The sequence below is a fragment of the Ovis canadensis genome, chromosome 15, assembly GCF_042477335.2.
Source record: "Ovis canadensis isolate MfBH-ARS-UI-01 breed Bighorn chromosome 15, ARS-UI_OviCan_v2, whole genome shotgun sequence".
In the NCBI taxonomy this organism is placed as follows: Eukaryota; Metazoa; Chordata; class Mammalia; order Artiodactyla; family Bovidae; genus Ovis; species Ovis canadensis.
Window position 1 is genome coordinate 88,626,159 of NC_091259.1, and position 22,194 is coordinate 88,648,352.

General features: G+C 50.0%; 1 pseudogene; it reads right to left on the bottom strand.

The window, feature by feature from the left end:
* Nucleotides 1-504: 504 nt before the first annotated feature.
* The window catches only part of LOC138420245 (olfactory receptor 5J3-like), a 31,307-nt pseudogene continuing 9,617 nt past the window's right edge, over nucleotides 505-22,194 (bottom strand).

The following is a 22,194-nucleotide window of genomic DNA, read 5'->3' on the forward strand; positions in this document are numbered from 1 at the left end:
CTCAGCCACCGCTCCTCGGGTTGCTCCTCCTGGCCGCCGACCTTAGCCTCAGGCGTGGGTGGCTCCTCCCAGCTGCCGAGCTCCTTGGGCTCGGGGTGGCTCCTCAGGGTCACTGCCCCTGGCCTCGGGTGCGAGGTGGCTTCTCCTGGCCGCCACTGACTTCAGATGCCGGGTGGCTCCTCCCAGCCATTCCTGCGCCGTCACAGCCTGGCACTCTGGGCCGCTGTCCCTGACTTCGGATGTGGGGTAGCTCTCGGCAAGAACTGACTCATTAGAAAAGACCCTGATGCTGGGAAAGATTGAAGGGGGGAGGAGAAGGGGACGACAGGATGGAACGGTTGGATGGCATCACCGACTCAATGGGCATGAGCTTGAGCAAGCTCCGGGAGTTGGTGATGGACAGGGAAGCCTGGCATGCTGCAGTCCATGAGGTTGCAAATAGTCGAACACGACCGAGTGACTGAACTGACTGATGCCTTCCTCATTCCAACAGCCTTGCAGGGCTCAGCAGAGAAAGCTATTGACCTGGAGCTTCCTCTGCAGGGCCTCCTTCACCTCCTTGTTGCGGAGGCTCTAGATGACGGGGCTGAGCATGGGGGTTATGATGGTGCAGCAGACAGACACCACCTGGCCACTGGTGTCGTCGGTGGATCCACGAGGCTGGACGTAGGTGAAATCACGGTGCTGTAGGAGATGGCAAAGGCCAGGAAGGGGGAGGCACACGTGGAGAGGGGCTTCTCCTTCCCAGCTGCCGAGTGCATCCTCCCAGGGGCCACCAAGCCCAGGCCGTGGGAGGTGAGGATGAGGGCAGCAGGTAGATAGGTAGCCAGGGCAGAGAAGGTATAGAGGGTCATACCTGCCGTGGCTGTGTTGGCACAGGCCCGACGGAGAAGGCGTTGGATGTCACAGAAGTAGTGCGGTACCTGGTTGGGCCCACAGAAAGGCAGGGCAAAGACATTCCCAGTCTCAATAGCAGAATTAGCGCCACCGAAAGCGAGGAAGCAGCCACCAGCTGGAGACAGGGGCCCTGGTCATGACGGAGCCCAGTGGAGAGGTCTGCAGATGGCCGTGCAGCGGTCGCAGGCCACGGAAGCCAGCAGGAAGCTCTCAGCCGCGGCGGGCATCACAGAGAAGGCCGTCTGGACCACGCAGCCCTTGAAGGAGACGGACCTGCCCGAGGCCAGAAAGTCGCCCGGCAGCCAGGGTGTGACCACAGAGGAGTAGCAGGCATCAAGGAAAGGGAGGACGCTGAGAAAGAGGTACATGGGCCGGTGGAGGCGGGAGTCCGTGAGGATGAGCGCCATCATCCCCAGGTTGCCCACCACGGTCATGACATAGATGAGCAGGAAGCCTCCAAGGAGAAGCTTCTGAATCCAGAGCATTGGAGAATCCAGAGCATTGGAGAATCCCAGCAGGATGAACTGGGTGACGGGGGTGTAGTTTCCAGCGGCAAGGGCTAGTTCTCCAGGCGTCCTCTGCAGAAGTGACAACTGATCATCACTCAGACAGGGTTACTGAGCGTGCCTGCCCGTGCGTGTGCATGGTGCTTTGAGGAAGAACGTCAAGTGAGTGTCTTCATTTAGAAGAAGAAACGGCGGTGGGGGGGGGGGGGGGTCCCTGGCCCCCTGGTGGTCCAGGCTAAGGCTTCACATTTCCAAGACAGGGCTTCCGGTTTCGGATCCTGGTCTGGGAACTAGATCCCACAGGCTGCCCCTAAGTGTTTGCATGCTGCAAGTAAAGATCAGATCCTCCTCACCGAAGACCTGGGACAGCCAGGCAAATAAACAAATATTAGGAAAAAGAAATAATGGCAAGTGTCACGCCACAGTGGATAGGACATGGGCGCTGAGGCCAGACAGACCTGTCTTAGTACTGACTGTGCCGCTAACTGGCCCTGTCTCTTTGCATAAGCTGTATTCATAAGGCTTATTTTTCTCATCTTTAAAGTAGGGAAAGGAAGTCTACTTCTCAGGAGGCTCTTTGGTGGAAATGAAAATAGAAATCTAAAACCTTCGAATGTGTGGGACACTGCAGGTTATCAATAAACATGAGGTCACTCCCCCCTCGATTGTGCGTATATCCATAAATAATGCTCACGACTCTGTTCGACAATGACTGCATTCTATGCTTTTTAAAGAGTTACTGGTGTTTATTTTGGCTGGATCCTCGTTGTGGTGCTCGGGCTCTGTCTGGCTGTGGCGAGTCGGGACTCCTCTCTCCTTGTGGCGTGTGGGCTACTTAGGGCACTGGTTTTGCTTCTTGCAGAGCTGGGCTCCAGGCACTGGGCTTCAGTGGTTGCGGTGCACGGGCTTAGGTGCCCTGTGGCACATGGACTCTTCCTGAACCGGGGATTGAACCTGTGTCCCCAGCATTGGCAGGCAGATTCTTAACCTCTGGAGCCCCAGGGAGGTCCTCATTCTGACCTTTTTAAATCGCGATGTAATTCACATATCATAAAGTTCACTATTTAATGGTGTACAAACCAGTGGCTGTTTGTCTGTTCTTAACATTTCATACCCATTGCAGAGCACTTTCATCACCAAAGAAAGAAAACTCTGTTAACCATTACCAGTCACCTCTTGTTTCCCTCTTCCTCCAGCCCTTGGCAACGATTAATCCACTTTCTGGCTCTGTGAATTTGCCTGCTCTAGAGGTTTCATGTCCTAGGATTCACACAATCTATGGTCTTTGGGCCCTGACTGCTTTCACTTCGTCTTTGCAGGGCTCACCCATGTTACGGCACGTATGACTATTCATCCTATCTGGTTTTAAACATCCTCCGGGCGCCCCCTTGTCTATACCATAACCGTTTTGTCCTCTGAGAATCTACTGAGTTAAATGTCACCCCAGAGACCAGTCAGACCGTACATGGTGTGTTGGGGCTTCCTGGACAGTCCTTCAGGACATTTCTCCCTAGGAGGACTGGATAGGCCCGGGGTCCTCTCTTTCTTCCCCACACTTTCCTCTCTATTCTGTTCCTCAAATTCTTCTTCGTTGAGAGTTTGGGCTAAGGTTCTGCAAACCAAGCCCAGGGACACCTCACCAGCCTCTTCATCCAAGCCTAGCAGCCTGCATAGAGGGCACGGAGGGAAGAGCGTTGAACTTGACCGAAGAATGTCAGCCTCATCTTTGTCCCGCCTGCTGTGACGGGACAGGGGAGGAAGGGAGAGCCGTGGACAGGACGGACGGAGACCTGCCTCCTGGGTCTGGCTCTGCGGCCTGCTGGTTCTCTTAGCTTGGGCGATTCTCCGCCCTCTAGACCTCTGATCCCTCGATAGCAAAATCAAGGTTGTGCATGAAAGACACCTGGAGTCAGGCCTGGTGCTGACAACCTGACTCCGACTCTGGGCTTCTTCCCGGAACTTCTTGCCTGGGTACAGATCTTGGTGCCAGTGTAACCCCACACAGCACACAGAGAACCCCCCAGACGTGTCCAGGGAAAGGATTCTCCACGGCTGATTGGAGGAGACAACTTTAGGAGAGTCTGACCAGCTCACAGGGGTCTATTTAAGTACCTTGCTCACTCATGGCAGTAATCCCTGGCAGACATGTTATGCATGAAGTGGCAGTTTCTGTGACACCTTGTTAACATAAATGAGTCAGTGGGACGTAAGGAGTCTTGTTATGGTGATGTCATTTAACCCACTGAGCTCCTTCTCAGTGCCGGGCATCACAGAGTGATGTGTCACCAAACATTATTCTTAATTTTGTTTTTTATTTTTAAAAATGCATTTTTAGCTGGAGGATACTTGCTCCACCATGCTGCATTGTTTCTGCCATACAGCATGAGACTGGCACAGGCACACACACGCGGCCTCCGTCCTGAACCTCCCTCTCACCCCCGCCCCATCCAAGCTTCCAGGGGCTCACAGGGCAGCAGTGAGCTGTTACTCTTGAAAGACCCTCTCTCCATTCTGCGGAAAGCTTCCCACCTGAGTTAAGTATTTTTCTAGGCTTCATTCATTCATTAGCACATAGTCATTCATTTTGTAAAATCAGTTTGTTTAAATAGAGTCATGAAACTCATTTGCTTTTTCAGCAGCTGTTTATGAAATTACTTTCCTGCCTGCGATAACCTGGCTGTTCTGTGTGCTGGTGAAATGCCTTCTACTGGCAGGCGGGATATTTCCTCTTGAAAGTGGGAGAAGGGCAACTGTGGAAAGGAAGACGAGGAAGCAGCGCGGCACTTGACTACAGATGCGTGTTCAGGGACGCTGTTTTCATAAAAGCGTGAACTGCGGCTCTGGAAATTGGTTCCTTTTGGCCCATGAGCTCTTCGGAAGTCTTCCCTTATCCCCAAAGGGACACCACCCCGGTCTGAAGACGGGAAGGGCTGTCAGTTTCAGGAATCTTGAATCTTGCCCCGAGGCCTCTCTTTCCTCCCCCAGCTTATCTCCTGATTCTGGGACGTGAGGAATTCACTGGAACACTCTGTGCCCTTCACAGAGCAACCTTCTGTTTATTGCAAAGGTCACAGTATGCATCGCTGGAAGTCAGGGTCCTGGCGGTGTGATGGAATCCTATCACATGATTCAGCCTTAAAGTTTAACCTGCGAAGTCTGCTTCCTGCCTGGGACTCCTGTTTCTCCACCTGATGTCCCACGTATTTTTCATATGCACACCTCCCTTTCTAACTTTCTTACTTTGGGGGTTTACTTTTGTCCAGATCCAAATGTCCAAGAGCCTCTGATCCACAAAGAAAAGTAGCATTTTCCTTTTTCTCTCCTAGGAGGACAGCCTGATTCCCACCCCACCCCACCCGCCACAAAGCATCACATCCAGCCCTGTGCCTGGGCTGAACTTCATCCTGCTTCCCAGTAAAGGAGGTTTCTGGTCCTCCTCCCCAGCTCCCCACGTCTTACCATCTTCCCCGGTCCAGACTATGCTCCCTACGAATCGGCTACTCCCGTCCCAAGTCCCACATGAATGCTTGATTCCTTCCGAGGCACCTCTATCAATAATTCTCAAGGACGATGACCTTGACTGCCAGCCTCAGAGTTGCACCTCGAGACTCTCAACTAGTGAAGAGCCTCCAGATGTCTCCATGAAGCCTGCAAAGTCTGCCTGCAGCCCTGCTAGCCACCCGCCCCTCACCCAGCTGAACTCCCTTCCTGGGCGCTGCTGTAATCTGGCAGGTGATCTGACTCGCACAGATGCATCAAGTATTGCTTAACAGGGCTTTGTCAATGTTTCCATGTTTTTCTACCCCCCCACACTGTAACTTCTGAAAGCAGAGGCTGTTCTGAGTTTTGTATCAAGTGAATAGCAAATATTTGAACAATGACTGATACCAAAAGCTATTTGAACCATTCCCTTTGTTTAAAAGTATTTAAACAACTGTTCAAAATAGCATAAAGCCAGGCCTTGGTCATTTAGGAACTTGAAATATTGCTGAGAGAGAAACTGACCCCGTGACCCTGGAGTGAAGTTGGGGGGGTGCCCACTCGGCAGGAGGAAGCATTGGAGAGGCCGTGAGGGCTTCGGAAAGCGGGGGACGGGGCTGGACTCTGAAAACTGAGGGAGGTGGAGCTCGATGGAGGAGGTGGGAACAGGTGACAGCTTGGAGAGGGAGCTCACCGCCTCGGCAAGCGTTCACGGGGCGACAAGCGCGCGAGGAGGGTCGGGGGACCTGGCGTTTGAGAGCCACTCAACCCTGTGGAGCCTCGGTCTCCTCCATTTCTGCGAGGGCAGGGACAGCGAGTGTCAGTGACTCAGCACATGTCTGGAGGCAGGGCACACACTTGATGCGCGTTACCTTTCACCCCGCCCCAAGTTACATTCTGAACGTGGGGAGCTGGACAAGCTTTCTGGGGACCCCTGAATGCAGTGGGGTCTCAGGAAATGCCTACAGGCTGGCAGAGTAGGGGGTGGGGTGCGTCCAGATTTGGGGGAGAGGAAGGAGGAGAGACCAGGCGACCTCAGCTCTCTGAACCAGCTCTGGTGGGGGACTCAGTAGGACTTCCGATGGACAATCACCCACCTCAGCGGGTGGTGCTCCCACCTGGCACACTGCCAGTGGGAACTCAGGATCCTCCCCACCAGGCACGCGGGGCATTCCAAGACTCACTTCACTCCAGCCCGTCTTTGGGGTTCTCTCTAGAGCTGTTTCTGGACTCAGAGCTGATGGCAGGGCTCCCGGCTCAGGGGAACAGAGAGCGGCCCTCAGGACTGAGGCTGAGGCCGCCTCTGGTCCTGCCAGTCTATCAGGCTGGCTCTGCCTTCTCATGACCCCAGGTGCAGTGGAGGCTCAGAGCTCCGGGAGGCCCTGACACACACCGGGTCCAGCTCGTCTCCTGGGATCCTGGGAGGGTCAGTCTCAGGGCAGAAGGGATGATCCCCTGCAGAGTCTGGTCACGTGCTTTGGTCCTGAGGCAGAGGAAGTTGGGGTCTCCTTGAGGAGCTTGCGCTTGTGGTTCCACCTTGGCCGCAGGGAGACTCAGAGGGAGAGGAGGGAGCCGTCCCGCGTCCTCCCTCGACTCTGAATTGTGGGTGAAGGGACGTTGTCTTCCCCCGTGGGGGCTTGCTGGAATCTGGAGGCCAGTTTTCCCAGCTATTCTACTAAAGGGCCCAGGGGACCTTGGCTGGACACAGAGGACCTGTCCTGGGCTCCAGCCCTGGAGGACGAGTCGGTGACGCTGAGCTCCACGAGAGTGAGTCTGGGGTGGGTCAGGCTGGGCTGAGCCCCTTTCCTAGATGGACCTTTGTTGGCAAAGTAATGTCTCTGCTTTTTAATATGCTGTCTAGGTTGGTCATAACTTTTCTTCCAAGGAGCAAGTATCTTTTAATTTCATGGCTGCAGTCACCAACTGCAGTGATTTTGGATTCCCCCAAAATGAAATCTGTCACTGTTTCCACTCTTTCCCCATCTACTTGCCCTGAAGTGATGCGGCCAGATGTCATGATCTTAGTTTCCTGAATGTTGAGTTTCTTTTTTTTTTTTGAATGTTGAATTTCAAACCAACTTTTTCACTCTCCTCTTTCACTCACTGTTATGTGTAATTTACTATAATAATTGAAAAAAAAGAAATGGAGGGGTAATGGAATCTGACTTCCATGCTTGTCCTGAGAATTAAACAGCATTACTTATGAAAGCCCCTCCTCGGGCACAGCAGACACTCAGTGAAGTACAGCTGCTACCTGTTTCTTCCTCTGCTTCACCCTCACTTCCTCCTTTACCTTCTTCACCTTCTGTTGACTTGTGTTAATTTCCAAGTCCAGGGTCCCTGTTGTGTGCCTCCCACCCAAATCATATACTGAAGCCTTCATCTTCTATGAGGAGATAGTGTCATTAGGGAGATAGTCAAGGATTCAGGTGAAAAGAATTCATAAGGGTAGCTCCCTAGTCCGATTGGAATGATGTTTCTTATTTATTTGTTATTTTTTGGCCACTCTGTGCAACCTGCTGGATCTTAGTTCCCTGGCCAGAGATCGAGCCTGTTCCCCGCCTGCAGTGGAAGTGCAGAGAGCTAAGCACGGGACCCCCACGGAATTCCCAGGAACACTGTCTTTGCAGGAAGAGGAAGAGGCAGCACGTCTCTGCCCTTCTCTCCCTGTGTGTCTGCAGACACAGCAGAGGCCGTGTGCGGACGTGGCAGGAAGGCGACTGTCTACAAGCCAGGAAGAGAGAGGCTTCCCCAGAAACCGACGGATGGCACCTGGGTTTCAGACATCCAGCCTCCAAAACCGTGAGGACGTACACTTCTGTTGTTTCAGTGACTGAATCTGTGGTGTTTTCCACGGCAGCCCTGGTAGGCTGACACTCTGCCTGCGGGCACGGTCATGTGGACAGCTCTCCCCACGGCACTGCTTCTCAAGCCCCACTGGGGGTTTGCCTTCCTCAGCTCGGCCGCTTTTATCCTGCCATTGCTGGGCACTTAGAAAGTTCAAATTTATCTTAGTGTTAGCTTGAGGAAAACGTGATTAGGGGGAAAATCTGTTATAAAAACAAATTACCTTGTGGGTTCCTGAGACAAACATGAGTTATGTTTGGAAAGTCGGTATGATTGCTCTCTCCCCGCAGAGGCTGATAACCAAGTGTTGACTGTAAATTATACAAGTGCATGCAGAGAAGTGGAGGTGTGCGTGTGGGTTGTGTGGGTTGTCCAGCCTGGCTGAGCCCAAAGGAACCAATTTACATGCAAGTGAGGGTAGGTAGGAGAGAATGAGATAGAAAGAGCATGACTTTTGCAATTATTAAATAGGTTAAGACAACCTCGATCCATCACTTTTACAAACTGTATAACCTTGAGTCAGTTACCTTTGCAAAACAGGGATGAAGTACTTACCGCAGAGGGTGATGGTGAAGATTCACATGAGACAGTGTTTGCCAAATGTGGATTAACTCTAAGTGTCTTCCTCCTCTGTTTTGAAATAGAATCAGTCAAGCAGATGTTTTCTTACAGACCTTGTGCTCAGAGGCATGGGCTGCAGCCCACCAGCCTCCTCTGTCGGTAGAATCCTCTCACCAAGACTGCCGGAGTGGGTTGCCGTGTCCTCCTCCCGGGGATTAAACCTACGTCTCGTATGTCTCCTGAACTGGCAGGCGTGGTCTTTACCACTAGCGCCGCCTGGGAAGCCCTTTTATAGATTTACAGAATGTAAAGCAGAGGAGAGGGTTGACCAACTATCTCCCAGGAAGTAAATAGACAAAGAAGAGTAAGCTCACGCCAGAGGATGGCAAATTTAGAGGAGGAGATTGAAGGGAAGAGGGCTTAGTTCTCAGGAGGGGCTGAAAACACAATCTACTGAATTAAATGGAATTATTAAATGAGTGAACCGTTTATTTTTTGACAAGACAGGGGTTTGGGGTGCCTGCTGTCTGCACAAGTGAAAATTCGAGTGTAACTTTACAGTCAGCTTTCTGTATCTGCGGTTCTGCATCCATGGATTCATCCGTGACCTGGATGGATTTTTGTGTCTGTATTTGAACTGTTTTCCCTATGAAGGAAAAATGAAAGCTTTCTCTTATCCCACTTTGAGTATTTTCTCTCTTTCCATATTCAAATCCATTTTTATAAGTCTGGATTTATCCAGTTTTATAGATTCCTTCATGTGTGTAGGAATGTATTTTTTGATTCATTTGATATCTATCAGGTAAATATCTACCATTTACAAAAAGCTGCGTGTGGTTTCTTTGTCTTAGATAAGTCCTCGTTGATATCTGAAGGAAGCAGGAATGGGGACCTGTTAGGAACTGCACAAAGGACTCTAGGAACTCATCAAATTAACACAGGCAAAACATTTGTTTTTAATTGGCCATGCCATGCAGCTTGTGGATCTTAGTTCCGCGACCAGGGGATCCATGGCTTCCTCAGCGTAGGCACAGAGTCTTAACCACTGGACCACCACACTGCACTCCTGATGTCAAATTAAAAATATAAGTATTAAGATAAATCTGTTACCTTTGTTTCACCTAAAATTCTGTGGTCCACACTAATGTGGCCTTGGAAATAACTTAAACCAGGCTTAAATCCTGGCTCTGATATGTATTAATTGTGTATCCTTGGAAAAACTGCCCTGTGTCTTTGACTTCCAGGTTCCTCATTTGTAAAGTAGGGTTGAAGATTCTTGCTTGCAAGAAATGTCAAAGAACCAAATGAAATACAGCGCATAACGTGTGTAGACTGGTTTGGCGCCTGGCACAAAGTATGCCTCTGGTTAGCGAGAGCTTAATTGATTAGAGATGGCAATTTAGACTCACTAATTTCCAAATATAGTTTGGTTTGAATGGAAACAAAGACAAAAAGGGTAACCCATCTGATTCCATCTTAGTGGACTAGATTTTCCTTGGGATAGTAAGAGCTGTTATCTCCAAGGAGGTGTCAGAAATCATGAGAGTAGCCGGCCGAAGATTGGTGCAGGGCTGTGACTGGTACGTTATGACTGGAGCCAGGTACTGCATCCAGCTTCTGAGTGGCCTGGAGGGAGCGCTGTCCACTCACCAGGGTGCTGAAATGACCCCGAGCGGCACACAGCACGTGGCGAGGGGTTTTGTCTGAACCTGTCTCTGCTCCCTAAAGATCACCTCTCAGGTGCCCCTCCTCCCCTCCCCCTTTCTCACAGTCTGTCACCCCAGCCTCCTACCTCCAGCTCCCTTTCTCACTCACACCACCCCTCACCCCTCACTGCTTCTCTTCTAGCCAGCAGATCGCCAACCATCCTGCAAATAAAGCTCACTGGTGCTAATATGCTTCATTCCGGGATGGTGCTGCATGTGGGAAGTGGATGGAGTGAGCCTTTGAGAATTTCTCCCCCAGTCACTAATAGCCGTGGTGTTAATGTGGCTTGATTACAGCCTCAAGGACTGAAGACGCTGAGGATGACGCTTTTCCGAAACATGGTTGTAGCTGCCTGTTCTGACTGACCCTTTCCGCTCCGTCTCCCGTGGTTCTCAGCGTGGATGCTCGGGTCTCCATCCATTCAGCTGTTGCGTGTGATATTCTGCTCTGCTTCCTGTCTTCTTCTTGTTCCTTAAGCTTAGGATAGCCTTCTTTCTTCTCCGATTAAGATGTATCTTTCCTGTATTTAAATGTCCAATTTAAGATTCTCCCCCTCCATGGGGAATATAGCCAATATTTTATAATACCTACAAATGGAAAGTAGGTATGGAAATGGAAAATTGAAGGGCAGGGATCAAGCTGTGTTCTGTGTTTTATATATTTCGTTCCAAACACTGACGCAGGATATGCTGTACAAGTGAAGTTGCTCAGTCGTGTCCGACTCTTGTGACCTCATGGACTGCAGCCCGACAGGCTCCTCTGTCCATGGGATTCACCGGGCAAGAATACTGGAGTGGGCTGCCATCCTCTTCTCCAGGGGACCTTCCCGACCCAGGGATGGAACCCGTGTCTCCCGAATCTCCTCCATTGGTACTAAACCACCTGGGAAGCCCCGTGTGTACCTGGCATCATGACCGACGCTCCTGCTGGGGGGGAACAGATGGCCCGTGGCTCTGCATTTCTGTGGATCCTAGGGAGCTGCGGGGAAATTTTCTACAACCTTTTCATCAGGGCCATCTCTATGCTTGTACTCTCTCTTATGCTTCCTTCTGTGGTTGGTTCTGCCCACGGCTCTCTTTTCCTATCCTCTCTTTATCCTTCTGCTTATTCACTATGATGTAACCTTTCAAGAAATGTTAAGACCCTGGGGTAGTTTCTTTGGAAATACTGAGGGCAAAGAAAATGATGACTCTCTGTTTGGAGACCATACATAAACACAGAAGAAACCTCGACGATTACACATCTAACTCGGTCGTGCAAAAAGAGATGCTAAGAGCCAGATGGGGAAGAAGTGTTTCAACTCAATCACCCGATTAAAGAGCTACTGAGGGTGTGGTTAACAGTCAATAATTTTGCACCATAAGTCCCAGGAGAACATTTCCAGGGACAAACACTCAACTATGCAAACTAAAAGGACTGTAACAATTTGAGCTGGCTGGATGTCATATTTACATATCATTTGCATACACCTACATCAACCCCACCCTGCAATGTCTCCTTGGTTATTTCTGAAGTGAGAATGTATCATAGCTTCCCCTGGTTGGCATTTTTAGTCTTTCATTTCTCTGTTCCTTTTCACCCACTCACAGTCTTTGGCCCAGATCCCCTGCAGCGTTCAAGGGGAAAAAGTATTCACAGAACATTAAAATTAAACTTCAGACAAGTGTGTTTCTCTGACCATCTGGCCCCCTCCAGAACAGCCACTTCTCGAAGACAGGGGCTCTGGGCCTCAATATTCCCTCCAGAACTCAGAAAACGGGGATGCTCAGTGAGCCCCAAGCTGAAGAGGTGGATGGTTGCAGGCGGAACCAGTCGGGGTGGTTGGGACATAGCTTGACAAGGGTTTTAATGCAAGACTATATATTCTGTGAGGAGGGTGACTTTCTTCCTAATCACATTACCTCCAAGACTAGGTCCAGCTTCAGATACAGAGTAGACCACATACCTGTGGGGAATACGTGAATGGATGACGTTACAAAAAGTTTCGTATGCTTAGGTGAGGGGAAAAGCCAGGCATCAGTTAGTTGTCTGCTGAATATGTATTTAGTAGTGAAAATCATAGCTTTTCATGCTTTTAGAAACTTCACAGTCTTCCTGTCACTTACTTTCTCACAGGTTTCAGGGAAAGTGCCAGGTGAAGTCTTAAGTGCTATACAAGTGAGGTATGTTGTTATTTCAACACAATTAATCAATTTTTGGAAGAAATATTCTCAGCCCTAGATTATATTTCTGGGAGGCAGAGTTACAAAATTTAACCTTAAGAACTTATTAGAGACGAGTGACAGAGAAAGAACTTCTTAATAAAGAGATTTAAGTGCGTGTACACACTGCTATATATAAAATAATAGCTAATAAGGGCCTGCTGACAGCACAGAGAACTCTACCCCGTACTCTGTGATGACCTATATGGGAGAAGAATTTTAAAAAGAGTGGAGATATATATATATATCCTGGGGGAGGGCATGGCAGCCCACTCCAGCATTCTTTCCTGGAGAATCCAGAGGAGCCTGGTGGGCTACAGTCCATGGGGTTGAAAGCAGCTGGACACAACTGAGGTGACTTAGCACGCACACCCGTGCGTGTATATATGCACACATATAGAGCTCATTCACTTTGCTGCACAGCAGAAACAACCTTGTAAATCAGCTGCGTTCCAATAAAAATTGATAAAAATAGACACTTAAGGGCAGGCCTGGAGAATCCAGTCTGAGCCATCTTAAACTAAAGAGGGGAATTTGTTATTAGATTCCAGAGGTGTTCCACGGAACTGGCGGTGGTTCTGAGGCAGGTGCACAAATCCTGAGAACCCTCCTTTCAAGAGGTTGGGCTTAGTCCCCCTCCCCCGGGGCCTGGGCTGGACCTAGGGTGACTCACTCCCAATAAACGGAAAGCGGAAGCAGCGATGACGTGTGACTTCTGAGACGTGGTCGTTGCGTTGGCTTCAGGGCTGCTGAAAGGGGCACCAGAAACTGGGTGACTTAAACAGCAAAAGGGTGTGTCTCGTGGTTTTGGAGGAGTCAGACAAGCCCGAGCCCTGGGTGTTGGCACGCTGCTCCCTGCTGGGGGCTGTGAGAGGAGCGCTGGCTTCGCCGCTGCTGGTGGGCTGGCCACCCTTCTCCCCAGGGTTCTCCCCGTCTTCACTGTCACACAGCAGTTTTCCTTTATGCATGTCTGGGTTCAAAGTTCCCTACTTTTTTTTTGGAAACAGGAAAACGTTTATTACAGGGCCATATAAAGAGGTGGGTGGCTCATGTCTTACGAATCCCAAGATTACTGACAGCTTTCCGCCAAGCCCTTTTAGAGGAAAGGTGAGGATGAGGCGTGGTTGTGCAGAGTCACACAGTCCTGTCTGACTCTTTGCGACCCCATGGATGGTAGTTCGCCCGGCTTCTCTGTCCATGGGATTCTCCAGGCGAGAATACTGGAGTGGGCTGCCATTTCCTTCTCCAGGGGACCTTCCCAACCCAGGTCTCCCGCATCGTAGGCGGATTCTTTTCCATCTGAGTCAAGCTTCTTGGTGCCAGTCCTTCATTCTCTTTTTTTCTTTTCCCTCCGAGTCTTTCCCAATGAGCCTGTTTGCAGCAGCAAGGGGGATGCAGACATGAAGGACAGACTTGTGGACACAGCGGAGGAAGGAGGGTGTGGGGCGAATTGAGACAGTCGTGGGGAAACGTGTACGTTACCACCTGTGAAATTAGACAGCGGGTGAGAAGGAATGGCGGAGGGAGCGGAAATCTGGTGCTCTGTGACAGCCCAGAGGGGTGGGATGGGGTGCGAGCGGGGAGGGAGGTTCCAGTGGGCCGGAACGAATGCATACCCATGGCTGATTCATGCTGACGTGTGGCAGAAACCAACAGTCTTGTAAAGCATTTATCCTCCAGTTAAAAACAGATAGATTTTAAAAGGTTGCCCCCTTTTATGTAAGGACATGAATCGCATTGAATTAGTACCCGTCTTAATTACCTCATTTTATTTGATTAAAAATTTTTTAAATTTTATATTGAAATATGGTCAGTTAACAATGTGTTAGTTTCTGTTATATGGTAAAGTGAATCAAGTATACATATACATGTATCTGTTTTTTTTCCAAATTCTTTTCCATTTAGGTTATTACAGAATATTGAGTAGAGATCCTTGTACTGTATAGCAGGCCCTTGTTGGTTATCTGTTTCATTTTGTTATTATTTAAAAGTGTGTATTTATTTGGCTGTGCTGGGCATGCAGGCTCTTCGAGCTTTAGTTGCAGCCTGTGGGATCTAGTTCCCTGACCAGGGATCGAACCCGGGCCCCCTGCCCTGGGAGCACCCAGTCTCAGCCACTGGACCACCAGGAAGTCCCAGTCATTTGTCTTAAATACAGCAGTGTGTGCATGTGATGAGCTCATTCAATGTGAGTGCTTCTGTAAAGGCCTTATCTTGAAATAAGGTCACATTCTGAGGTATTGAGGGGAGGGCTTCAATATGTGAATTTTGGGAAAGACTCAGTTGAAGCCGTAGCAATCATAAGCGGTCCCGTGGCCTCCTTCTTGCTCCGCCTCCTGGATCACTGACTCTGAGTCCAGCTGCCATGCTGTGAGAACACTCAAGGTCTGCTCGGCAGGGACCAAGGCCTCCTGCTAACGACCAGGTGGCTGAGCCACACTGAAAGCAGCTGCTCCAGTCTTGGGGATGACTGCCGCTCTTGAGGACCTCTTTCCCCTCCAGCTTCATGGGGATATAACTGACAATTAAAAATTGGTTGCATTTAAGATGATAACTTGATGGTTGGTTTTGTTTCTCAGGCAGCTTCTGGGATCTTAGTTCCCTGACTAGGGACCGAACCTAGGTCCACAGTCTTAACCTCTAGATCACTGGAGAAGTCCCAACGATTTGATACGCCTATACACTGTGAAATAATCCCCATAATCAATCCAATTACCATAATCATCACCTCACACAATTACTGTCTGTGTGTATATATAGATATATGTCCGGGGTGCTCGTGGTAAAGAACCTGCCTGCCGGTGTAGGAGATGCAAGAGGTGGGGTTTGACCCTGGGTCGGAAGATCCCCTGGAGAAGGAAATGGCAACTCACTCCAGTATTCTTGCCTGGGAATCCGTGGACAGAGGAGCCGGGAAGGCTGCCATCCATGGCGTTGCCCAGAGTCAGACACGACTGCGCGCCTGAGCGCCAGCGCCGCGGTGTTCACATGAGCTCTGTGGAGCTGGTTCATCTTTCATAACTGAGACTCTGCGCCTGGACCGACAGCTCCCATTTCCTACTTAGTCCAGCCCTTGGTGACCAGCATTCTACCCTCTGCTGCTCTGACTCTGATTTTTAGATCCGCATGTAAGTGAGGCATGCAGTAATTGTCTTTCTGTGTCTGCTTATTTCATTCAGGACAGTATCCTTCAGGCTCATGCAGGTTATTGCAAATGGCAGGATTTCCTTATTTCTAAGGCTGAATGACGTTCCACGCGTGTGTGTATGTGGGAATACCTATACGTACACACATATGTCCATGTGTATAACCTTTTCTTTATCCATTCATTTGCTGACAGATAGTTTCCATTTCTTGGCGACTGTGAACAAGGCCGCAATAAACGCGGGACTGCAAATATTTGTGGCATTATTTCCTTCGATATATACCCAGAAGTAGGGTTGCTGGACCAGAACGGATTTCTATTTTCAATTTTTTTAGGAAGCACCATGCTGCTTTCTGTAATGGCTATACTGATTTCCCTTCCCACCAGGGGTGGACAAGGACTCTGGCTGACCCCTTGACTGCAGCCGTATGAGAAACCCTGGGTAGAACCACTCGGCTCAGCTACCCTGGAATATTCAACTTGCGGAAATCGTGAGATAATGAATGCTTGTTATTTTAAGCTGCTAACTTTGGGGGAAACTCATGCAGCAGGAGAAAATTAAAGTGGACCCTACTGGAAGGGACAAGGGAGGAACCGACAGGCACGTCTCCTCTGCCTACTGGCTCTCTCTAGGACTTCATCCATAGGGAGAGACATGAGCACCTCGTGGCTTTTGAGTTTACCTGTTGCAGTTCCAGTAATGCAGAAATCCCAATTTCAAATTTCCGCGAGAGTGCGGGTCAGCTGGGGCAGGGACGGATCACTGTAGGGATGAGTCCAGGCTTCCTGGGACATGGAGAGTTTATCTTTGGGGGAGTTCACTAAGAAAAAAAGAACACTAGGGAATTCCCTGGTGGTCAAGACTTGGAGCTTTCGTTGCCAAGAGCACAGATTCAATCCTTGTTCGGGGAAGTAAGATCCTGCAAGCTGCTGGGTGTGGCCAGAAAAAAAGAAAAAAAGAAAAAGAACACACGATTACACACAAAAAATGATTTCTTGGGGTGGATGAGAAAATAAATCACAACAAATAAAAAATGTTCTATCAGTGACAAACACCAATGCGTCACAAAAAAGAAACAAAACGGTCTGACGTTCGTGTCAGTTACCCCGACGACTGGACGCAGCTTCTGCACCTGTATTTTCTGTCCCTTTCAGGCCCGCGTGCGTCTGAGCGCTGTGGTCACAGGAGCGCAGTCGTCTGAGTTCCGACTCCGCACCGTCACGCCTAATGCCGGGAGAGCCGGCACAACGGGTACGTCCTGAAAGCTGTTCTCCTCTGGGATGACTAAGTGTGTGCCAAGTCGCTTCAGTCATGTCCAACTCTTTGCCCCCTGTGGGCTGTAGCTGCCAGGCTTCTCTGTGCGTGGGATTCTCCAGGCGAGAATACTGGAGTCCGTTGCCATGCCTTCCTTCCTGGGGTCTTCCCCACCCAGGGACCAAACCAGCGTCTCTTACGTCTCCTGCACTGGCAGGTGGCTTCTTCACCACTTGTGCCGCCTGGGAAGTCCTGGAATGACTACCAGTAACTGACCCAAATGCCAGACTATTTAGAAATCATAAGAATATATGCAATAAACCCAAGCAGAGTGTAGTCCCATCTCAACCAGCCCTTAGCTGGGCCTCACATTGCCAGCAGCCACTCTAAAGCTGCAGAAGGGTGAGGGGATGCGGGCGAAATCAAGGTGGAAAGAGGCAGTGGCTTTAACCAACTGTGGCTAAAAATACCTTCATTCTAAAACTTTACAAAAAGACATCTGATGATGTGAGCACGTAGCCACGGCTTTCCTAGGGCCTTGGGAGAGTCCTGGCAGGTAAGGAGCCCTGAAGCCTTGGTGTGTCACCCTTCTGGAAGATTTGTCTCTGGGCAGAGTCTTGTATTAATAGGACACAGTGATTGCTGGACGCTTAACCTGGTGGATGGGGCAAATGTTTCCTGAGAAAATAACAAACCCCGTGAGGAGCGATAATTATAACAGTGAGACAAGGCTCGGGAGGACCAAGGGTGCAGAAGTGTGGGAGCGGAGGGTTGACTCAAACTCGCAGAGTCGACGTGAGGGATCGCTTACTGTGGGAAAGGACGTCTGCGTGAGGGGGAAGAGTGTTCCAGGCGGACACGTGGCGTATGTGATGGGAGGAGGTGTAAGAGACTGTGGCTGATTTGGGGGGCACAGCAGATATTGCAGGGATGTTGGCATGAAGGGCGTGAGGATGGGGTTGCTTGAGAAGTGACCCAGGACATCAACCTAGGTCAGGTCACGCAGGGTCTTTCGAGTCATGCTGAGTCTTCTTTGGACTCTACTCCGAAGGAAGTGGGGCATCAGTGAAGGGTTTTCAGCAGGGAATTTGGACAATCAGATTTGCATAAGCCTAACACAACCCTGAATATTCACTGGAAGGGCTGATGCTGAAGCTGAAGCTCCAGTACTTTGGCCTCCTGATGTGAAGAGCTGACTCACTAGAAAAGACCCTGATGCTGGGAAAGATTGAAGGCAGGAGGAGAAGGGGATGACAGAGGATGAGATGGTTGGATGGCATCACCAACTCAATGCACATGAGTTTGAGCAAGCTCTGGGAGATAGTGGAGGACAGAGGAGCCTGGCGTGCTGCAGTCCACGGGGCCACAAAGAGTCAGACAGGACTTAGCCACTGAACAACAACAAAAACTACAGCACTTGAGTCAGTATGGGAGGCTCAGCTACGTTAGAAGAAGATTGTCCACAGATAATTTAGAGACCCGATAGACCTTTGTTCAGTGACAGCGTCTAGTCCAGCAGACTGGGAAGAGCTCTGAAGAGTTGTGCAATGCGAGAGAGTTTTGCAGGCTGATGTGAGTAGGAACAAGGAAGCTAAACTGCGCATTTGCTTTTTGTTTGAGTTTTTGCAGATTGCATTTCACTGTAGTTGTTCCTGGAGAAGGAAATGGCAACCCACCCCAGTATTCTTGCCTAGAAAACCCCTTGGGCAGAAGAGACTGACAGGCTACAGTCTGCCAACTGGGGTTGCAAAGAGTTGGCCACGACTGAGCGACTGAACGCATAGTTAATCACAACATATTGAATGAGATTCCTGTGCTGTATGGTTAAAAAGTTAAAACAAAACGAAACTGGGTGCTTGCTGATTGGGTAAAACAGGGTTGTTTCCTTACAAGGAGAAAAGGGAAGTCTTGGATGCCGGTCAGGTGACTTGTGCTGAGTAGGCAAGCAGTGTTGGGTGGACCCAAGGCTTTCTCTTCTGGGGGAGCAGAGAAATTTAGTTAAGTTTTGCTTTGTTGATACGGGGCTTAGCATGAGTCCATTCTGGGTCTATTGCGGTTACTTTAACAGAGGAAACTGGAACACCTTTCTATCTCAAACATAGCAATGCAGGGGGGAAAAGCCCTAATAAAACAATTTGAAAGACATGATTGAACTCAAATCTCAGGAAAGGAAATCCCTGAGAGCCAGAACCGAAGAGAACTCCTACACGTGGGGAAGGGAGGGGAACTTGGACCGTGGCCCCAGCGGAAGGGGCCTGGATTAGGGTCTGTAGGGTTGGGGCTGGGCTTGAATGATCAGACACGTTGGGGGGTTGTCTGGGCCGCAGGCTTGGCACCGGCAGGATGCAGTGACTGACTTCAGGAGTCATAAATCCAGCTGCCCACCCAAGCCTCTGTGCGAAGGGTCAGGACGCCAGAGATCTGCAGATAATGGGTCATTCCTTCCTTAGCTTCTGACATGGAGACCTCTCAGAGACCTCCCTCCTCTCCAGCGTGTGGGCTGCACCCGCCTCCTCGTGCAACACAGTCACACTTTTTTGTGGCTGCACTGGGTCTTTGCTGCAGCACAACGCGGGCTGAGTTCCCTGACGACATGGGATCTCAGTTCCTGGACCACGATCACCAGCGATCGAACCTTCGCTCCCTGCGTTGGAAGGCAGATTCTTAACCACTGGACCACCAGGAAAGTCCCTTCATCCATGTATTAACTGAGATCCTACTGTATGTCAGAGATCATGTACTAGGGGTTCAAAGATTAAAAAGAAGAAAAAAAAACGAACCCTTTAAATCTGCTGAATGATTATCTAGGAACATATCCAGTGAAAAAAGGTTTGGAAACTTTTGGAATTTCTTTTCCTGAGCTGGTCGCTTTTTTGTTTTGTTTCTGTGGGTTCCAGTGGCCTCCTGTTGATTATTGTTCAGCAACTGCTCTGGCAGGAGGAGATGAACGCATGTCCTTCCACTCTGCCATCTTGAACTGGAAGCTTCGATCCCCCTTAGCTGGTCTTAGCCTCAGCGGTTTTCCCATCTTTTTTCCAACCAAGGCCCTGCAGGACCTTTGAACCATGATAAGTAGATTTCCAGAGGTATATCCTGGCAGAACAGGCACAAGCGAGGGAGGGTCCCACTCACTGTGCGTGCTCATTTGCTTCAGTCGTGTCTGACTCTTTGCAACCCCATGGACTGTAGCCCGCCAGGTTCCTCTGTCCATGGGATTCTCCAGCCAAGAATACTGGAGTGGGTTGCGTGCCCTCCTCCAGGGGACCTTCTGGACCCAGGGGTCAAACCCACGTCTCTTAAGTCTCCTGCATTGGCAGGTGGGCTCTTTACCACTAGCGCCACCTGGGAAGCGGTTATAAGTCTCCAGCAAGGGCCCCATCCTACGTCTGGTACCTTAACCAGGAATGTGTCCATCAGGCTTGGGACTTCATCATCTGAACAGAGGCTCTCTGCTCAATGGAGCACGACCTGTATCTAGCAGCAAGCAGACGTGACTGAGGGCTGGTGAACCGATTACGACACACAGGGCAGGGTCTGAGGGCCTCTTGGGTCTTCAGTCTCGCATTGGGCAAGCAATGAGCACAGCAAGCTTCTGCAGAGAAGCAGGGTGTGTACAGGCTGGGTGGAATTCGCTGACGGCTGGGAGAAAGTCCGTGTGTAGGGTGGGGTTAGGGTAATGTACGCCCCGAGGATTTATAACTTTCTTCCTGATGAGGGGTGTGGTGTGGAACGTTTGAGGTCCAACTCTTGGAAAAGGACCCAATGGACAACCTGCAGGCTGCTTTGTTTGTGTGCCCAGGAATGGATGTTGCGTTGGATGGGGCGGGGGCCCCTTGGAATGGGTATCTTGTTCTCTAAATTACGAATATCTACTTGGAGATCGGATTGCCTCACTGTGTTGCTAAGATCGTGGCCTCTGGAAGCTCTCTGGTTCTGGGAGAAGGGCAGGGGTGAACCTCAGCCTCTGAAAGAAAGCCTGGTCCTACCATGGCTAGTTTGGAAGCCACCAGCCAATGCGGCTGCTGAGCCTTGAAAGATGGCTGGCCCAGACATATTGGGTTAAGTAAAATATATTTTTGAAATTAATTTTGCCTGTTTAATTTTTTTAAAAATGTGACCAACCGCTAGGAAAGGTAAATAACATGTGTGGCTTGTGCTTGTGGCTTGCATGATGCTTCTTTTTTTATATGTACCCAGCAATGTTTATTGTTAGTAAGAAGATTGCATCCCTCACTTCTAAACAAGTACATACATAGGTGGATGTACAAACAGGAGACACATATTCACTATTAAAAGAGAACACAGACCGAGTGACGCTTCTCTTGGACGATGCTGCCTCAGTCCATCAGGACTTTTGGTTACCGTAGGATCTGAACTCCTGAGTCCCTTCTTGGTTCTTCCTCTCCTCCCCACACTCTGAGAATTTGATTATTCTCCATGATCACCACTTCCTCCTTCTCATCTATGAATCTGAAAGAAGCAGCCATAAGCCCTTAAATGTGATAAGGAGATAACCTTCAGGAATTGCTAGGAAGAAGCAGCTATGAGGGAAGGGGTAGGGAGACTGAGACCAGCCCTGCTTTCTGTAGAAGGAAGGGAAGGCGAGGAGGGAGGTCCTCTAAGGCTAGGGGTCTCAAGCAGGCTCCTTCCTTCCTACCCCCGGGGGACATTTTGAAACATCTGGGGACATCTTTTAGCTTCCCTGATGGCTCAGATGGTAAAGAATCTGCGTGCTGACGCAGGAGAAGCAGGTTCGATCCCTGCATCAGGAAGATCTCCTGGAGAAGAAAATGACAACCCACTCCAGGATTCTTGCCCAGAGAACTCCATGCACAGACAAGCCTGGGAGGCTACAGTCCATGGGGTTGCAAGGGAGTCGGACACAGTTTAGCAGCTGAACAGCAACACCAAGGAGGCGTCTTTGCTGTCACACCCAGTGAGATGGGGATGCTACCAACATCTTAAGGCAGAGGTCAGGGATGTTGTGAAATATTCCACAGCACACCGGAAAGCCTCCCCCCCCCCTCGCCGCCCCCCACCAAAGAATCATCCAGCCCCAAGTGTTGATAGTGGGAAGGTTGCCAGACCCTCACCTGCCTTGAAAGGCCTTGGATAAATGGGGACCTGGGACAGAAAAGAGGCTGAGGACCCTGATGCAGCAGGGAGCCTGCCTCACCCCCTCCCATTCCCTGGCTTTTTCTTTTTATGAAAAATTTATTTATTTTTGATCAGAGGGTCATTGCCCTATAATTCTGTGTTGGTCTCTGCCATACATTGACATGAATCAGCCATAGGAATAATATGTCCCCTCCCTCTTGAACCTGCTCCCCCCTCCCTCTGCACCCCATACCTCTAGGTAGTCACAGAGTGCTAGGTTGAGCTCCCTGCCTCATAGAGCACATGCCCACCAGCTATTTATTTTACAGATGGTAGTGTGTATGTTTCAACACTACTCTCTCCGGCTCTTTCTTTCTCCTCGGTGACTCATGGCGCTTCCCCTGTACTCCGAGCCTGTCTGAACTCATCCTGGTGGAGAGAGAAGAAGCTCTCCTTCTCAGACATGACTCACAGACCCCCAGCCTCAGGCAGAGACCT